The sequence below is a fragment of the Moschus berezovskii genome, chromosome 1 (assembly GCF_049115385.1).
Source record: "Moschus berezovskii isolate FMDL1 chromosome 1, NW_MosBer_1.0, whole genome shotgun sequence".
In the NCBI taxonomy this organism is placed as follows: Eukaryota; Metazoa; Chordata; class Mammalia; order Artiodactyla; family Moschidae; genus Moschus; species Moschus berezovskii.
In genome coordinates this window covers 5,415,613-5,431,622 of record NC_142460.1, presented here as the reverse complement: position 1 = coordinate 5,431,622, position 16,010 = coordinate 5,415,613, and the positions used below count along the sequence as shown (strand labels likewise).

The 16,010-nt window shown below is 42.6% G+C and overlaps 1 long non-coding RNA gene across 1 annotated transcript in view; it reads left to right on the top strand.

The window, feature by feature from the left end:
- LOC129549014 (uncharacterized) overlaps positions 1-14,865 on the top strand; it is a 74,257-nt gene extending 59,392 nt beyond the window's left edge. Inside the window, exon 3 of the long non-coding RNA XR_008684433.1 lies at positions 14,097-14,865. This is a non-coding gene — a long non-coding RNA (uncharacterized LOC129549014). The remainder of the gene's footprint in view (positions 1-14,096) is intronic.
- The last annotated feature ends 1,145 nt before the right edge of the window (positions 14,866-16,010 follow it).

Genomic DNA, 16,010 nt, shown 5'->3' with positions numbered 1-16,010 from the left:
ACGTGGGTTCACCTAAACCATCAGCTCACTGCCAAGTTAAATCCAAAGCTCTAGCCTCCCAGAATAGCAGGGCAACTTGGGCTGCTGACAGTTTTAGCACTCACCTCTCTGGATTTGTGCTCTTGCTTTGCTTTATTATCCCCAAGCCATGCACTTAAAAATCGTTTAATACTTGATCCAACGTCATAACATGGTTTGAAAAGAGCAGATTTTAGGATTTGTTGGGGTCCATATTGCCAAAGAAGCCAACCTGCTCCTTAATGCAGTCAATGTGTGCAAACGACTTCAGTGTATGAAATAGTCTGTTATTCCAGGGTATTGAAACACAACCGAAGGGAAAGTATCTTGGGGAAAGAACTGATATTTACAGAGAATCTGCCACAGGCCACTGTTAGAAAATGGACTCCTCACCCAGTGCTTTGAAGGAGATGCTTTTCTTCCTGCAGACTGAGTCTTCGGTCTTTAGTAAAACCGTCCACGACTTTTCAAATTGCTTTAGCTAGTGGGAGGCTCGGAGAAGGCAATGGCAACCCACTCCAGTACTCTTGCCTGGAAAATCACATGCATGGATCAGCCTGATAGGCTGCAGTCCATGGGGTCGCTAAGAGTCAGGCACGACTGAGCGACTTTACTTTCCCTTTTCACTTTCATGCATTGGCGAAGGAAATGGCAACCCACTCCAGCGTTCTTGCCTGGAGAATCCCAGGGACGGCAGAGCCTGGTGGGCTGCCGTCTATGGGGTCACACAGAGATGGACACGACTGAAGCGACTTAGCAGCAGCAGCAGCAGCAGTGGGAAGCTCGGGCTTCCCAGGTGGCACTAATGGTAAAGATTCCGCCCGCCAATGCAGGAGACTCGAGAGACACATTTTGACCCCTGGGTTGGGACAATCCTCTGGAGTAGGAAGGGGCAAACTGCTCCAGTATTCTTGCTTGGAAAATCCCACAGACAGAGGAGGCTGGGGGGCTACAGTCCTTGGGGCCACAAAGAGTCCATATGACTGAGCACAGTGGGAAGCTGCTGTGTAGCACAGGAAGCCCAGCTCGGTGCTCTGTGATGACCTAGAGGGAAGCGATGGGAGTGGAGTGGGAGGGGGACTTAAGAGGGAGGGAATATATGGACACCCATAGCTGATTCACTCCGTTGTATAGCAGAAACTAAGGCAACAGTGTAAAGCAATTATACTCCAATAATTTTTTTAAAAATCAAAGGGGAAAAAAAAAAGAAACCCATCCACAGTTACCCAGGGGCATTGCTGAGTCAGAACCCTTTTATTTGCTACTTTATAGATTCAGCTGTTTTTCACAGCTCTTCTCCAACCATGGAAGAGTTTTTCTCTGGTGCTTAGAAAGTTATCCAGGGTCTTCTAAAATAGCAAAGACCAAAACCTCTTTTTCATCGACGGATGAAATGCCAGACAACCTCATGCAAAATCTATAATTCTAGCCAATTTTTGAAAAACTGTTTTATCAACATATTTATAACTTAGAAAGAGAATATATACATGTGTATAGGTACATATACGTACATGTGCATATACACGTATGTACATATAAAGAAGGCTGAGCACTGAAGAACTGATGTTTTTGATTTGTGGTGCTGGAGAAGACTCTTGAGAGTCCCTTGGACAACAAGGAGGTCAAACCAATCAATCCTGAAGGAAATCAATGGAAGAACTGATGCTGAAGCTGAAGCTCCAATACTTGATGTGAAGAGCCAACTCATTAGAAAAGACCCCAATGATGAGAAAGATTGAAACCAAAAGGAGAAGGGGGCAACAGAAGACAAGATGGTTGGATGGCATCACCGACTCAATGGACATGAGTCTGAGCAAACTCTTGAGAGCTGGTGATGGACAGGGAAGCCTGGCATCCTGCAGTCCTTGAGGTTGCAGAGTCAGATACAATTTAGCAACTGAACAACATCAATGTATATTATATTTATGTGTGTGTGTGTGTACACACCCTTTAAAAATAATGAATAAGCCCTTTAAATAACTTTGAGACACAGTTCTTGCATATCTTCACATGCTTCACAAGTCCTAGCATGATGTCATAACATCGCTGATATTTATTAAATACCTCTTGGATAAACAATTGCCATTAGTCCTTTCTGCAGAACATAACTGCGACCATAGACATCAATGTCGTGGATAATTCAAAATGTGTTGAGGGGACGTCTTTCGGCCTTACAAAGGCACATGCCTCGAAGATTAGGGTTTGAACATTGGGATCCACCCTGAGAAGCTCTCAGCCTCATTTCTTCTCCCTGAGTCAGTGTGCATTCCCGCCTCCTACTTGTCATTTATTTTAGCACCTCGCACCCTCTTCTGGTATGTGGGGGAGTCTGAGTGCCAGTTTCAGTGACTCTGAAGCCAGTGAACTCAATTTCTGTCTCCTGGGTGGCTTCACTTGTCTCGGGAAGCAGGCTTGTGCCCTGGTATCCCCTTTTCCCAGCATAGGTACCTTCCCCTGAGATCAATGATGTCCCTGGAACCCCCTCTGCTGGGCTATTGTCATTCAAGCCCCTGTCATCCTGCAGATCTGTGATGCTTCCTGAAACATTATCATATTTTCTGTTAAAGATCTCTTTAGGTTTGTTGATAGCTTATTTTCATCTGCTCACTTGAGAAGGACATCTTGCTTCTCTTCACTCGGTCGAGTCACCTGGTCTTGTCCAAGGTGAATCAGATCCACCTTCCATGAGTGCCTTTGAGAAAGTCCATCTCTTTCCCCAGCAAGCTTATCTTTGGAAAGAGGTTGCTGTTGAAAAAGTGAACCCCCTGTGGAGGCTCCATCTTTCCTTCGCTAGTCTAGAGAGGTAAGAAAGCAAACAACTCTTTCAATCTCACTTTAAGCAGAAGCCTAAGACTGCCTCTTTGAACTGGGAAATGTTTGTTTTTGAGTGCATGGCTCCTGGCCGGTTGGCATCAAAAGGCTCTATGTATAGGGAAGGAGGTGGAGACAGGTTAATTGCCTTGAGAGAAACATTAACATTAGCTTGTAACATTAGCTTCTTTCCGTCCACCTTTCCTCCAGTAGTAGGGAGAGCTCAACTCAGAAACAGGAGTGCCTGAAAGCTTGGAAGCCTTCATCTGACTGCACATTCATGTTCTAAAGAGATTGGTCTCTTGTTTTGAATACCAAGGAGCAGTTTTCCTTAGAGCCTGTCCAAGCTCATTAAAAGATTAAAAGGCAAACAATAAAGAATGCATATGTATTTAACCTCCTTTTATAGAATTTTGCTCCTAACCATAGTGTCAAGAACCAACAGATTCAGTATCTTAGAATATTAAACTTTCTCCAAAATGTAAAATGTTTCTTAATTACAAGAAAAGTTAAACTTGCATTATCTGAACAACAGACAGCTTAAATAAGCTCAGATTAAAAATATAAAGCATCTTCCTAAATTGAAAATATTAAATGCATGCTATATATCTTCAATTAAGTGGCCAAAACCCGTGAATGAGCACTAAATAAATTTGTGTTTATTATGACAAGTGAAATTAGATTTCTACTTTGGGAGGAAGAAAAGCTCAATTTTTCCAAATTGCCAGGTATGATTTTAGAAAGGTAGAAGAAAACCAAGACACATTAGGATGAAAGAATTGCCTCATCCAATTCTGTTCACTTTTCTTGACAAAAAGGCCTCCATTTGCCCCTCACTTCTCAGCCCCACCCGTTCCATATTAGCATCCTGGCTTGAAATTCTACTCATCCTATTTTTTAAAATTTATTTTAATTGGAGGCTAATTACTTTACAATATTGTGGTGGTTTTCTTGAAGGTGAATTGCAACTTCCATTTCAAGGAATCCTTTCCCATTCATCCCAGTTCAGGCTGATCCCTCTTGGGCCTCTGAAGACACTTTCTGCTCTGGTTACTTGTATGGCTTCAGTTCCTTCATCAAACACAAGCCCCAGTGAGGTTCCCAGCTCTGTGCTTGGTCTTGGGGATGAGGCAGTGAACATGACCCATCCCTGACATCCAACAGGAGGAGGTAATTAAAATACAAGACGAGTTCACCAAAGGGGCAAGTTCAGAGCATACTGGGAACCAAGGGCTGAACTTGGTTGCTGAGGTAATAAGAGGCATAAAGAGAGAGACATCTCAGGACCTCGGAGCCCTGTAGCTCAGCTGCCCTGGGCCTCCTTTCCTTACCTGCAAAGAGCAATTGTTTCAAAAGTGTGTGAGGATTAAAGGAGGTAACCTGTGTAAAACGCCTGTCCCTGTGGCCAGCACTTTGGCACACTTAATGCATCCCTTCTGGGAACCTCTGTTCTATGGAGCATTGACATCCAGAGGGCCGAAGGATGACCAGCAACTCCTCAAACCAAAAGTTTTAGCCATAAGATAAGCGTGGTTCACATTAAGGAACTTCTGCTGTAGACTATGTTATAAAGTCAGCACAACACCCCCAAACCTAAATAAGTCTACTCATGGAATGCACGTTTGCCATTTCTATTTCCACCCATTCAAGAGCTAACATCTGCCACGTCTTTCCAGAGGTGCATATATCGCTTAAATTCTATCCATTCAGCTCATTTCTCAAAAAATCTTTGAAACTGAACTGAAACATAAATAGATCCCTCTGTACACATACCACTGTGCCTGTCGGGGAAGTTATTTTTGCAGAGAACTTTTTGGTTAAGTGATAATGTGGCACCTGGCAGCGAACCCAACAGACATTTCTGTTAAAGTAGGGTATAAAATAGTGATCATTTAAGGACATTTGTTTGCTATTTGGAAGTCATCAGCTTCTGGTTTGGGAATATTAGTAATTTTTATTTTGCACACAAATGCAGGGGTCGGGGGGAGGGATACTTTTCAAATCCAGGCGTGACATCTGTGTTTGTCAGGGGAACACAAAGCCGACCCTCCCCAGCCCCCATGGTAGTGATAGGGTGGGTTGTAGTAGGCAGAAGAAGGACTGTCAGACAAGCACCAGAACATCCCTAAGTCCCCAGGCCTGACAGAAGCAGAGGTTTGCCTCTTGGCTCAGCTGCCACCAACCAGCCCACTTCTCCATAATTTTCGGTTCCTGGGGTCCATTCGTCCTCATTCTGTGGTTCTAGCTTAATGAATAGAGGACCATGAACCTCAAGGTTTGGATATAAAATAAATAGAATTTAAAAATCATTGCTGTACAGCAGAAGCTAACACATTTCAAATCAACTATGCTCTGATAAAAATTATTTTTTTTTAAAAAAAAGAGACAGGCATAAAGACAAAAAACTGATGCTGATTTCAGCAACAAGCAAACACGATGAACTGCACTGGCAAGAAGTCCCTGTGCGGAGATAAAAATGCAGAAAGACCTTAAGGGGCGAAAAGAACTTCATAGAATTTAGTTTGCGAGAAGCATCATTTTCTGTAACATAATATATTATGCTTAAAGGTAAATAGAATAATTTTAATATCAGTCTATCAGTCTCCAAAGAGATCTTTCTATACTTAAGTATCAGGAGACCCCACCTGGAAATATTTTGTTTTTTTCATTATTTTTATTTTTTACTATAAAGCAAATACCAAAGCTACTTGAAAGGAATAAAAAAAATCTAATACATGCAATTTTCATAAACAGTGTTTTAATAAAAATTATCTGAAGCAATTTAAAAATTTTTTCTATATCTAATTGAGTGTGGGACCCTTCATTTTTTTAACTAACACTGGTACTACCCTTCATGTACTATCCATCTTTTTCACCAAATCTTTAGCCATTGCAGACTTCCAATCTACCCTCCAACAACCAAGGTTCAGGATAGTGTATATATTTCTTTAAATTGCAACACACTCTCCAAAGCCATTAATGTAGAAACTTATTCTTATGTAAAGTAAAAAAAAAAAAAAAAAGGCCAAATTGGGGGAAAAAAAACACATTGAAACCAAAACTAACTTAAATTTTACTCATATTTGAATGTTTCTCTTTCCCTAAATTCAAAGTGTTTTTTGCTAGTTAATTTCCTTCCAGGGTGACTGGAAGAGTATTGAACAAGGAAAAGCAAACAAATGTAGAAACATAAACAATGCTTCCCAATGAAAGAAGAATTAAAATTCTGGTTCATTGCGTGTGTGTAGAATATCCCAAGAGAATATCAGCCAGTGCTCCCTAACGAAATAATCAGTTCCAAAGCTGTTAGAGTTTTCTAGATACAACCTGAAGGGCCTCCCTAGGCTTTACACACAACTCTTCCCTCACCCTGGAATACTTTCCATCTCTTGTCCATCTGTCTGTTTTATTCAAACAGGGATTCATTCTTCAAATGCTAGATCTGTCATTTATTCTTTTAGAGACACGTTCTCAATCCCCTCAGAAGAATGAATCACTTCCTTACTCCTTTGTACTCTTATAAAAGCATCTCTTAGGGCACATGTCTGATGTTTTCTTATTAATTCTTTCCATGTCTGTATCTCATTGCAGACTGACGTTCCTATACTCTTCTTTATGTCTACAACATTGCGTGTAACTGAGCCATGGTGAGTGTCTCACAGATGTTTCTTAAAATGAATTGTAATGACCTTGAACTTACATTGCTATACAGTTAATTTTCTTTCTGTTAACTCTTCCTTAGATTGAACCCAATTCTCCCTGCCTTTAACTTCTACTCACTGCCCCTATTTCATCCTTTTGAGGCAACCCAGAATAAGTCTATCTCTTCCTTCAAACAAAGCCTCATGAAAATGTCCCCCCTTAGGGAAACATCCCTCAGTCTTACACACATGCCACATTTCTAGGACTCCTCACCCATACATGGATATGTCCACTCTTGTCTCACTTTCTCCACAAATGTGGTGGCCAGGACAAGAGCCCAGAGAACAGGTACAGCCTGACTGGCAAGCACCATACAACATCACACTCACACTGCAGAAAACTGAAATGGTCATTTTAACACCTGACCCTCCACTGCCGATTTCAACAAACTTCAGTATACTCTATGTCAGAATTAAACTGGCAATAACCTGGTGCAAACTGGGCTTCACTTGTGATTCAGATGGCAAAGAATCTGCTTGCAATGCAGGAGACCCAGGTTCGATCCCTGGGTCAGGAAGAAGCCCTGGAGAAGGGAATGGTTACCCACTCCAGTATCCTTACCTAGTGAATTCTATGGACACAGGAGCCCGGCAGGCCACAGTTCATGGGGTCGCAAAAAGTCAGACACGATTGAGCAACTAAAACTTTAACTTTTTTTTTCAAATTGGCATTTATGTTATTATAATCTCTCATTTGCACACGATAACAATTTGATTATGTTTTTGTAAATGATCTTAAATAATTCTCCAGATATGGGGAAAGACCATCTGGCTATTGACATAGAGGGATGTCTTTCTGACCTTGTGAATTATCCAGTTGTGGGTCATCATGTGAGCAAGATTGATAAATACCTTGAGGATAGATAAACAAGGTGATTAGTCAGACTTGAGGCTAGATATTCTCCATTAGAAACAGTCTGGAGCAGACCTGCCTATTGTTAAGATGTGGAGATATGTCCTACACCAACAAGCAAAAAGCTGCTTCCTTGAGTCCCTGGAGTCAATGACAAGGATCCTTCAGGAAATTGCTCAAGCTCTGTGTCCAGTAGCTGATCCAGCTGGGTAATGCTGTGGTCTCAGCCATGGGATTCTCCAGGCAAGAATACTGGCGTGGGTAGCCATTCCCTTCGCCAGAGGATCTTCCCCACCCAGGGATCGAACCCAGGTCTCCTGCATTGCAGGCAGATTCTTTTACAGTCTGAACCACCAGGGACACCCTGTTAAATCTTCAGTTCAGTTCAGTTCAGTTCCGTTTAGTCGCTCAGTTGTGTCCGACTCTCTGCGACCCCATGAATCACAGCACGCCAGGCCTCCCTGTCCATCACCAACTCCCGGAGTTCACTCAAACTCATGTCCACAGAGTCAGTGATGCCATCAAGCCATCTCATTCTCTGTCGTCCCCTTCTCCTCCCGCCCCCAACCTTTCCCAGCATCAGAGTCTTTTCTAGTGAGTCAACTCGTCGCATGAGGTGGCCAAAGTATTGAAGTTTCAGCTTTAGCATCAGTCCTTCCAATGAACACCCAGGATTGATCTCCTTTAGAATGGACTGGTTGGATCTCCTTGCAGTATAAATCTTACCAGTTGTTAACTATTTTGACCACTCTCTTCCCCGGAACTGAAAGGGATATTTCACCAGTGGTCTCCGAGTACACAAACGACTGTTTCAGTGAATCAGAGCAGTGAGTCTATAAATCCACAGGGAAGAAGGCAAAAGGAGCTTCATTTAGCCACAGCAAGGACTTAGTGTGGACTCCAAGGTATGGGGGTGACCTTGGGGGTAACCTTGGATGTGCCTGTTCTCCAACTGACCAGTCTTATAAGCTAGATGGATCCCCACAGGCACTGAGGCTAAAAGCCCAGGTCTGCCTGGTCACAGCTCTCATGGTTCCTTTGGGGTCTAAGATCCCCTAGGCTGAAAGCCAGAAGAGAAGGAGCTTGTGTGGGAGGAACTGTTCTCTAATATTAGTCTCTCGACGCTTTCTCTAATATTAGTCTCTCGACGCTTATAAGAACTGAAACAAATGATCGTTTACTGGTATCTTGCACCAAACCCGCCTGGAGAAGAGAAACTATCAGATGTTTCAACTCAACAGCTGCGCATCAAAAATAGTAGTCTTTTAGACACTGGGAGCTGCGACATGAATGCCAGAAGCAGATCCAGGATGCTGGGGGTTCTGATGTTTCTTGTTCCTGGAATGAAAGGAAGTAGCGTTGCTGTCCCAGGTCCAATTCAATGCACTTGTGATTGCAATCACACTACTTTATGTGTCATGTGTCTGTGTGTACACATGCTTGTGCATAAGCACTCATTTGAACACAGGCAAACAATGGTTACTGAAAGTATATGCTAAAAAGCTAGCTTATCATATCCCAAAAATCTCTCAACGGATCCATGAGTCTCCTTTTCTTCTAAATCAACCCATTAGGAAACTCACAAAAGGCAAAGAGCTGTGTAGACCAGGGCATTATGTGCACAGTCTAGGCTTTCTCCCCTGTGTTCTACCACAGAAAACACAGAACATGGCCAGTTCTTTAGGATGCAAGACTTCCATACAGACTGCGGTGGGTGTCTTCAGGCTGGCAAGGCATCAGTTGGCACCAGGATGGAAATATTCGTTGTTCTACAGCCAGCATCTGTTCTGATGTTACAGCATCTAGACTGTACAGATTGATAAACATTTTGAATATTGTTCCCAGTTATCATGGGCCTGTAATTGAGAAATAGTGCCGCGAGCATAGGGGCTTCTCTGGCAGCTCGGTGGCAAAGAATCCACCCACAGTGTAGGAGACACAGGTGATGCAGGTTCCATCCCTGGGTTGGGAAGATCCCCTGGAGGAGAGCATGGCAACCCACTCCAGTCTTCTTGCCTGGAGAATCCCATGGACAGAGGAACATGGCAGGCTATAGTCCATGTGGTCACAAAGAGTCAGACACTAGTGAAGCAACTTAGCGCGCGTGCATACACACACACCATGAACTTAAGAAAAAAAATGGCATTGTGAACTCTGCTTTGAAAAACAGAGCAGCTTTCTAGAGTGACTGGCTGCTCAATAGACATTATATTCTTTTGTTCACTGATGGTAGTTTTGTATTGTTCTACTGTGTGTTTTGAATCTGGAAATTCATCGACTCTGGTTTAATATTTTGGGACATTTATAATTTGTTTAGTTATGTTGTTGTTCAGTCGCTAAGTTGTATCTGACTCCCTGTGACCCCACTGACGGCAGCATGCCAGGCTTTCCTGTCCTTCACTGTCTCTGGAGTTTGCTCAAGTTCATGTCCATTGATTCAGTGATTCTATCCAAGTTTCTCATCTTCTGCCACCTCCTTCTCCTTTTGCCTTCAATCTTTACAAGCAGCAGGGTCTTTTCCAATGAGTTGGCTGTACAAAGAGTCAGACATGACTGAGCGACTTTCACTTCACTTTACAAGATGTTTAAAAATCTTTATTTAGCATTAGTAAAATGCATTATTGTTATTGAAATTCTATTATAAAAGATCTTCAGTAAAAATAGCTTTGGAATTCTTTAAGTCTTTTTCCTCCAGCTTGAATAATTATCTTTGTAATGCAGTTCTTGATAATAAAGAGTTCTCTTTGAATCCCAACAGTGAGTAACAGAGAAAAATTAATAACAATAGTTTAAGCAAATGAAAAAGTCGGAGTAAGCAGTCCAGAGCTGGTATGGTGGTTAGCTCCCTAAAATACTCAGAGATCCAAACTCCTTCCATCTCTGCACTAAAGGACAGCCTTGTTCCTCAAGTCCTATAAGGCTGCCAAAGCTCCAGCCGTCTTACCTTCATTCCAGGTATCAGAATCGAGGAAAAGGGAAAAAAGAGCATTATAGACCATATAGATCTTAATGACCCAGATAATCATGATGGTGTGATCACTCAGCTAGAGCCAGGCATTTGGAGTGTGAAGTCAAGTGGGCCTGAGGAAGTAGCACAGGTAATGGAATTCCAGCTGAACTATTTCAAATCCTAAAAGATGATACTATTAAAGTGCTGCACTCAATATGCCAGCAAATTTGGAAAACTTGGCAGTGGTCAGAGGATAGGAAAAATCAGTTTTCCTTCCAATTCCAAAGAAAGGCAGTGCCAAAGAATGTTCCAACTACCCCACAATTGAACTCATTGCACATGCTAGCCAAGTAATGCTCAAAATTCTCCAAGCTAGACTTCAAGAGTATGTGGAACGAGAATGTCCAGATGTTCAAATTGGATTTAGAAAAGGCAGAGGAACCAGAGGTCAAATTGCCAACATCCATAAGATCATAGAAGAAGCAAGAGAATTCCAGAAAAAAAAATCTACTTCTGCTTCATTGACTGTGCTAAAGCCTCTGACTGTGTGGATCATAACAAACTGTGGAAAGTTCTTTAAGAGATGGGAATACCAGATCACTTTACCTACATCCTGAGAAAACTGTATGCATGTCAAGTAGCAACAGCTAGAACTAGACATGAAACAACAGACTGGTTCAAAATCAGGAAAGGAGTATGTTGTACTCCTTTCAACAGAAGGCTGTATGCTGTCATTCTGCTTATTTAACTTGTATGCAGAGTACATCATGAGAAATGCCAGGCTAGATGAAGCATAAGCTGGAATCAAGATTGTCGGGAGAAATATCAATAACCTCAGAAATGCAGGTGACAACACCGTTATGGCAGAAAGCAAAGAGAAACTAAAGAGCCTCTTGATGAAGGTGAAAGAGGAGAGTGAAAAAGCTGGCTTAAAACTCAACATGCAAAAAATAAAGATCATGGCATCCAATCCCAACACTTCACGGCAAGTAAATGGGGAAACAATGGAAACAGTGACAGATTTAATTTTCTTGGGCTCCAAAATCATTGCAGATGGTGACTGCAGCTATGAAATTAAAAGACGCTTGCTCCTTGGAAGAAAAGCTATGACAAAGCTAGACAGCATGTTAAAAAGCAGAGATATTACTTTGCTGACAAAGGTCTGTCTAGTCAAAGCTATGGTTTTTTTCAGTAGCCATGTATGTTTGTGAGAGTTGGACCATAAAGAAAGCTTAGTGCCAAAGAATTGATGCTTTTGAACTGTGATGTTGGAGAAGACTCTCGAAAGTCCCTTGGACAGCAAGGATATCAAACCAGTCCATCCTAAAGGAAGTCAACCCTGAATATTCATTGGAAGGACTGATACTGAAGATGAAGCTCTAATAATTTGGCCACCTGATGGGAAGAATGGACTCATTGGAAAAGACCCTGATGCTGGGAAAGATTGAAGGCAGGAGGAGAAGAGGATGACAGAGGATGAGATGGTTGGATGGCATCACCGACTCAATGGACATGAGTTTGAGCAAGCTCCGAGAGACGGTGAAGGACAGGGAAGCCTGGAGTGCTGCAGTCCATGGGGTCGCAAAGAGTTGGACACAACTGAGTGACTGAACGACAACAAAGATCATTCTGTCTTTCAAGGTGGATTGCCACAGGTTGTCACAGAACACACAGCCAGCAGGTGGTAGGTGGTCTTATGACTTTGACTATATGCTTATAACCTGGATTTTATAAAGAGAATGGAGTAAAAGGGGGAAATATTTAGCTTATATTTTATTGGTCAGAACTTATCCAAAACCTGATCACATCTGACTGCAAAGGATGTTAGGAAAGGTTTTTTGTCTTTTTTTAATGACCGTGGACTCAATAAAAAGTCAGAACTTCTATTGCTATGAAAGAAGAATAGACTATGTATTTGGAGACAGCTAATCATTTCTACAGCAAATCCATTTCTTTAGAGAAAAAGAGATATCTGACTCACTTCTGTACTGATACTCACTCAGCTATTCTTATCCTACTCAGGTCTACTGACTTCTGAATTGGAAGGAGGGTATTCATAAGTTTGAGTTCCCTGCGTGGTTTTATAGCTTCATTCTTTCAATGAATATTGACAGAACACCTGTTATGGGATGAGACCCCTACTAGAGTTCATGGATAGTAAGATGTCCATCATTGTCCCTGCTGTCATGGAAGCTGTCAGTCACATAGAGAAGACCAGTACTGAACAAGTTTATATAATAGAATGTGTACTCTGGGAAGCACGGGGCAGGGAGACCACAGTCAGCGTGAAATGACTAGGGCCTGAATGACTAACAGGCGCGGATAGAGTGTTCCACAGAAAGGGAGGGTATGTCCCAGGGCCTGAGAATTAGAGAGAACATCAGATTTTTGAGGACCTGAATGATTTTCAACATCTCTGGAGCATTAAATTCAGAGGGGAGAATGCTGAGAGACAAGGTTAGTAAGAGGCAGGGACCCCAATATGAAGACTCTCTCAGCCATATCAGACTTCATAGTGTTCTTATGGGCATTGGGCCGCCATTGAAAGGGAAACATTGTGATTGCTGTCTAAAAGCCATACTAGCATCTATTGCGGAGAAGGCAATGGCACCCCACTCCAGTACTCTTGCCTGGAAAATCCCATGGATGGAGGAGCCTGGTGGGCTGCAGTCCATGGGGTCACGAAGAGTCGGACACAACTGAGCGCCTTCACTTTCACCCTTCACTTTCATACATTGGCGAAGGAAATGGCAACCCACTCCAGTGTTCTTGCCTGGAGAATCCCAGGGACGGAGGAGCCTGGTGGGCTTCCGTCTATGCGGTCGCACAGAGTCGGACACGACTGAAGCGACTTAGCAGCAGCAGCAGCATCTATTGAGCGCTGACTTTATGTTTGACATTGTGATAAGTGTACTTCATGCATCATCTCAGTAAATATTCACAATAAGCTCTAGGAAAGTATTAGTCACTCAGTTGTGTCCAATTCTCTGTGACCCCATGACGATAGCCTGTCAGGCTCCTCTGTCCATGAGATTATCCAGGTAAGAATACTGGAGTGGGTAGACATTTCCTTCTCCAGGGGATCTTCCTGACCCAGGGATTGAGCCTGGGTCTCAACTGCAAGAATTGCAAGCAGATTCTTTACCCCCTGAGCCACCAGGGAAGCCTGGATACTATTTCATTGTCCCCACTGTGTAAGTGAGAAAAATGAAGGCTACAGCATGGAAGAAACTTGCTCAGAGTCACTTGGTTAATAAGGGCTTGTGCCAAGATCGAGGCAGAAATAGTCTGAAGTCATACTCAGTCCATAGCCTAGACTCCATAAAAACTAGATGAAACTGGATTGGAGGTCAAGGCTGGAGGCTAACTGTCAGAAGGGGCTAGGTGTACAGCCACATTTTTTAAGGCTACACCCTTAGCTTCCACTGCAAATCATTTTGGAGGTCCTACCTCCAAACTTGCGTCACTGTGCTAGTTTGTGACAGTTTGACCTTTCCTGTAGACTCCACTTGTTTAAGTGGGGGTTGTTGTCTCCACTCTACCAGTCAAACAACGCTCCTGTCTGGCTCTGTAGACCGGAGTTTCCTAACCTGTGGGTCACGGGGAGCTCTGACAGATTCTAGGAGCATATGGCACTCCCAACACCAGCCCCTCTTAGGCTGAGCATGTATGGTACCTAATAATCTAGAAGAGAGGGACTATGGGAAGGGGAAGGAACCCTAATGCCGGTACTTTTGCAAAAACCCCTCTGCTCTTGTTTTAGGGTTCATTTGTTCCCTGGGCACCGTTAACGACTGTCGTGGGTCAAACGCAGTGACCCTCAGGATCAGTTGGCTCCTTGGATCGATTCGAACCAGTTTTCCTTCCTGCGGTGGAGACTACAGCGGGGCTGACTTTGGATGCATAGTCTGAGTTGAAACTCTGGGGGCGCCCTCTGCGTGCAGCCTCCACTCTGTCGGCTACTGTGCAGATAGTGAGCCAGCGCCAGGCAGCGTGGTGTCAAGATGCCAAATGCTGTTGTTACTATTTTTGACGGCAGCAGTAACTTACCACCAAACGCTGGAATCAAAGGGCCAGGAAGGTGCATGTTCTCATCCACATCTGGTACTGCTGCTAAAACCAGCTCTGTTTTGTCTGCATTGACAGCGTACTGAAAATATCCAAGCCTCCACAAAACAGAAAATCTGACAAGTAAAAATACCTCAGTAATGTACAAAGAGTTGAGGTAATGGGTTTATTCATTGTAAAAGCAGCTGGTTTTCCTTGTTAATGTTTGTTTGGTTTAAAACAAGGGAAGATCCCTGTTGCCAAAGGAACGGATGGAATACACTGTAGAGTCTTCTCTTTGAGCCCTCTCACTTCTAATGGAGGCAAATTGTCAGTGAGTCTGCCAAGAGCCCTAATCTTCTCTGTCTGGATAATGTGTTAGATGGAGTTTAAAATTCTGGGATACAGCCTTTATCACATGCTTGTCTTTGTGGGAGGACCAACCCTCCACCTTCCCAACATGAATTTTATGATGGAAAAATAAAAGCTCAGAATTTATCCTGATGGAATACTGTTTTATGCAGAATGCTGTCTTTTTTTTAGATGGAATCAGAATCATATTTTAAATTCATTAGATGTTCACTGAACCATAAATTATTCCCAGTGAGAGTGTAGTGTTGACACTTATCTATACTACTGCATGAAATGAGAATCTGTCCTGTGGTGGGGAGGAGAAAAGAGAGTATCAATTTGGTTTTTACCACAAAACTAGTAAGAAATGAGACATTCAGTGACTTGTGTCTTTTACTTTGTGAGTTTTGTATAAGCCACAAACACACAACTATTCCTATGAAAATGCATAGTGCAATTTGAGCTGTAAAGAAGGAATAGAACTGAAGGGGGTTTGTGATATCATCATCGGTGTTTTGCTTTTGGTGATGGATGTTCTTGAGGAAAAAAATAGGTAAAGAGGGATGTATAACAGAGAAGAACAAATATGACTCCATATTAGATCTGTTTCTTTAACTTTCGTATTGTATTGCTTTTGATATTAATAAGTTAATCACTAAAGGGATATTGCCTATAGCCTGATAATGGCCCATCTCTGGGAACCCCGCTTCCCATGAATAACTTTAAGTGAAGTGCCTTTGTTACGAACATTAACAAGCAGCATTATTTACAATAGCCAGGGCACAGAGTGAAGTCAGAAACAGAAAAACAAATACCATATTTTAACGCGTATATATGGAATCTAGAAAATCAGTACAAATGAATCTATTTGCAGGGCAGGAATAGAGATGCAGACATAGAATGGACTTGTGGACAAAGTGGGAGACGGAAAGGGTGGAATGAATTGCCAGAGTCACATTAACATATATATACTAGCATGTGTGAAATAGCTAGTGAGAAACTACTGTAGCACAAGGAGCTCAGCTTGGCACTCTGTGATGACCGAGAGGGGTGGGCTGGAGTGGGGAGAGAAGCTCAAGACGGAAGAGATATGTATATAGTTATGGCTGATTCGTGTTGTTGTACACCAGAAACCAACACAGACCAACACCTCCATTAAAAATAAATAAATAAAAATAAGCACAAAGCTTGACATAAAGGGGGAAAAATAAAATGCCTTTGGTCAGCTCACAGGAAACATCCTGACCACCTATAACTGGCTAATGCGGAAGAAGAAATT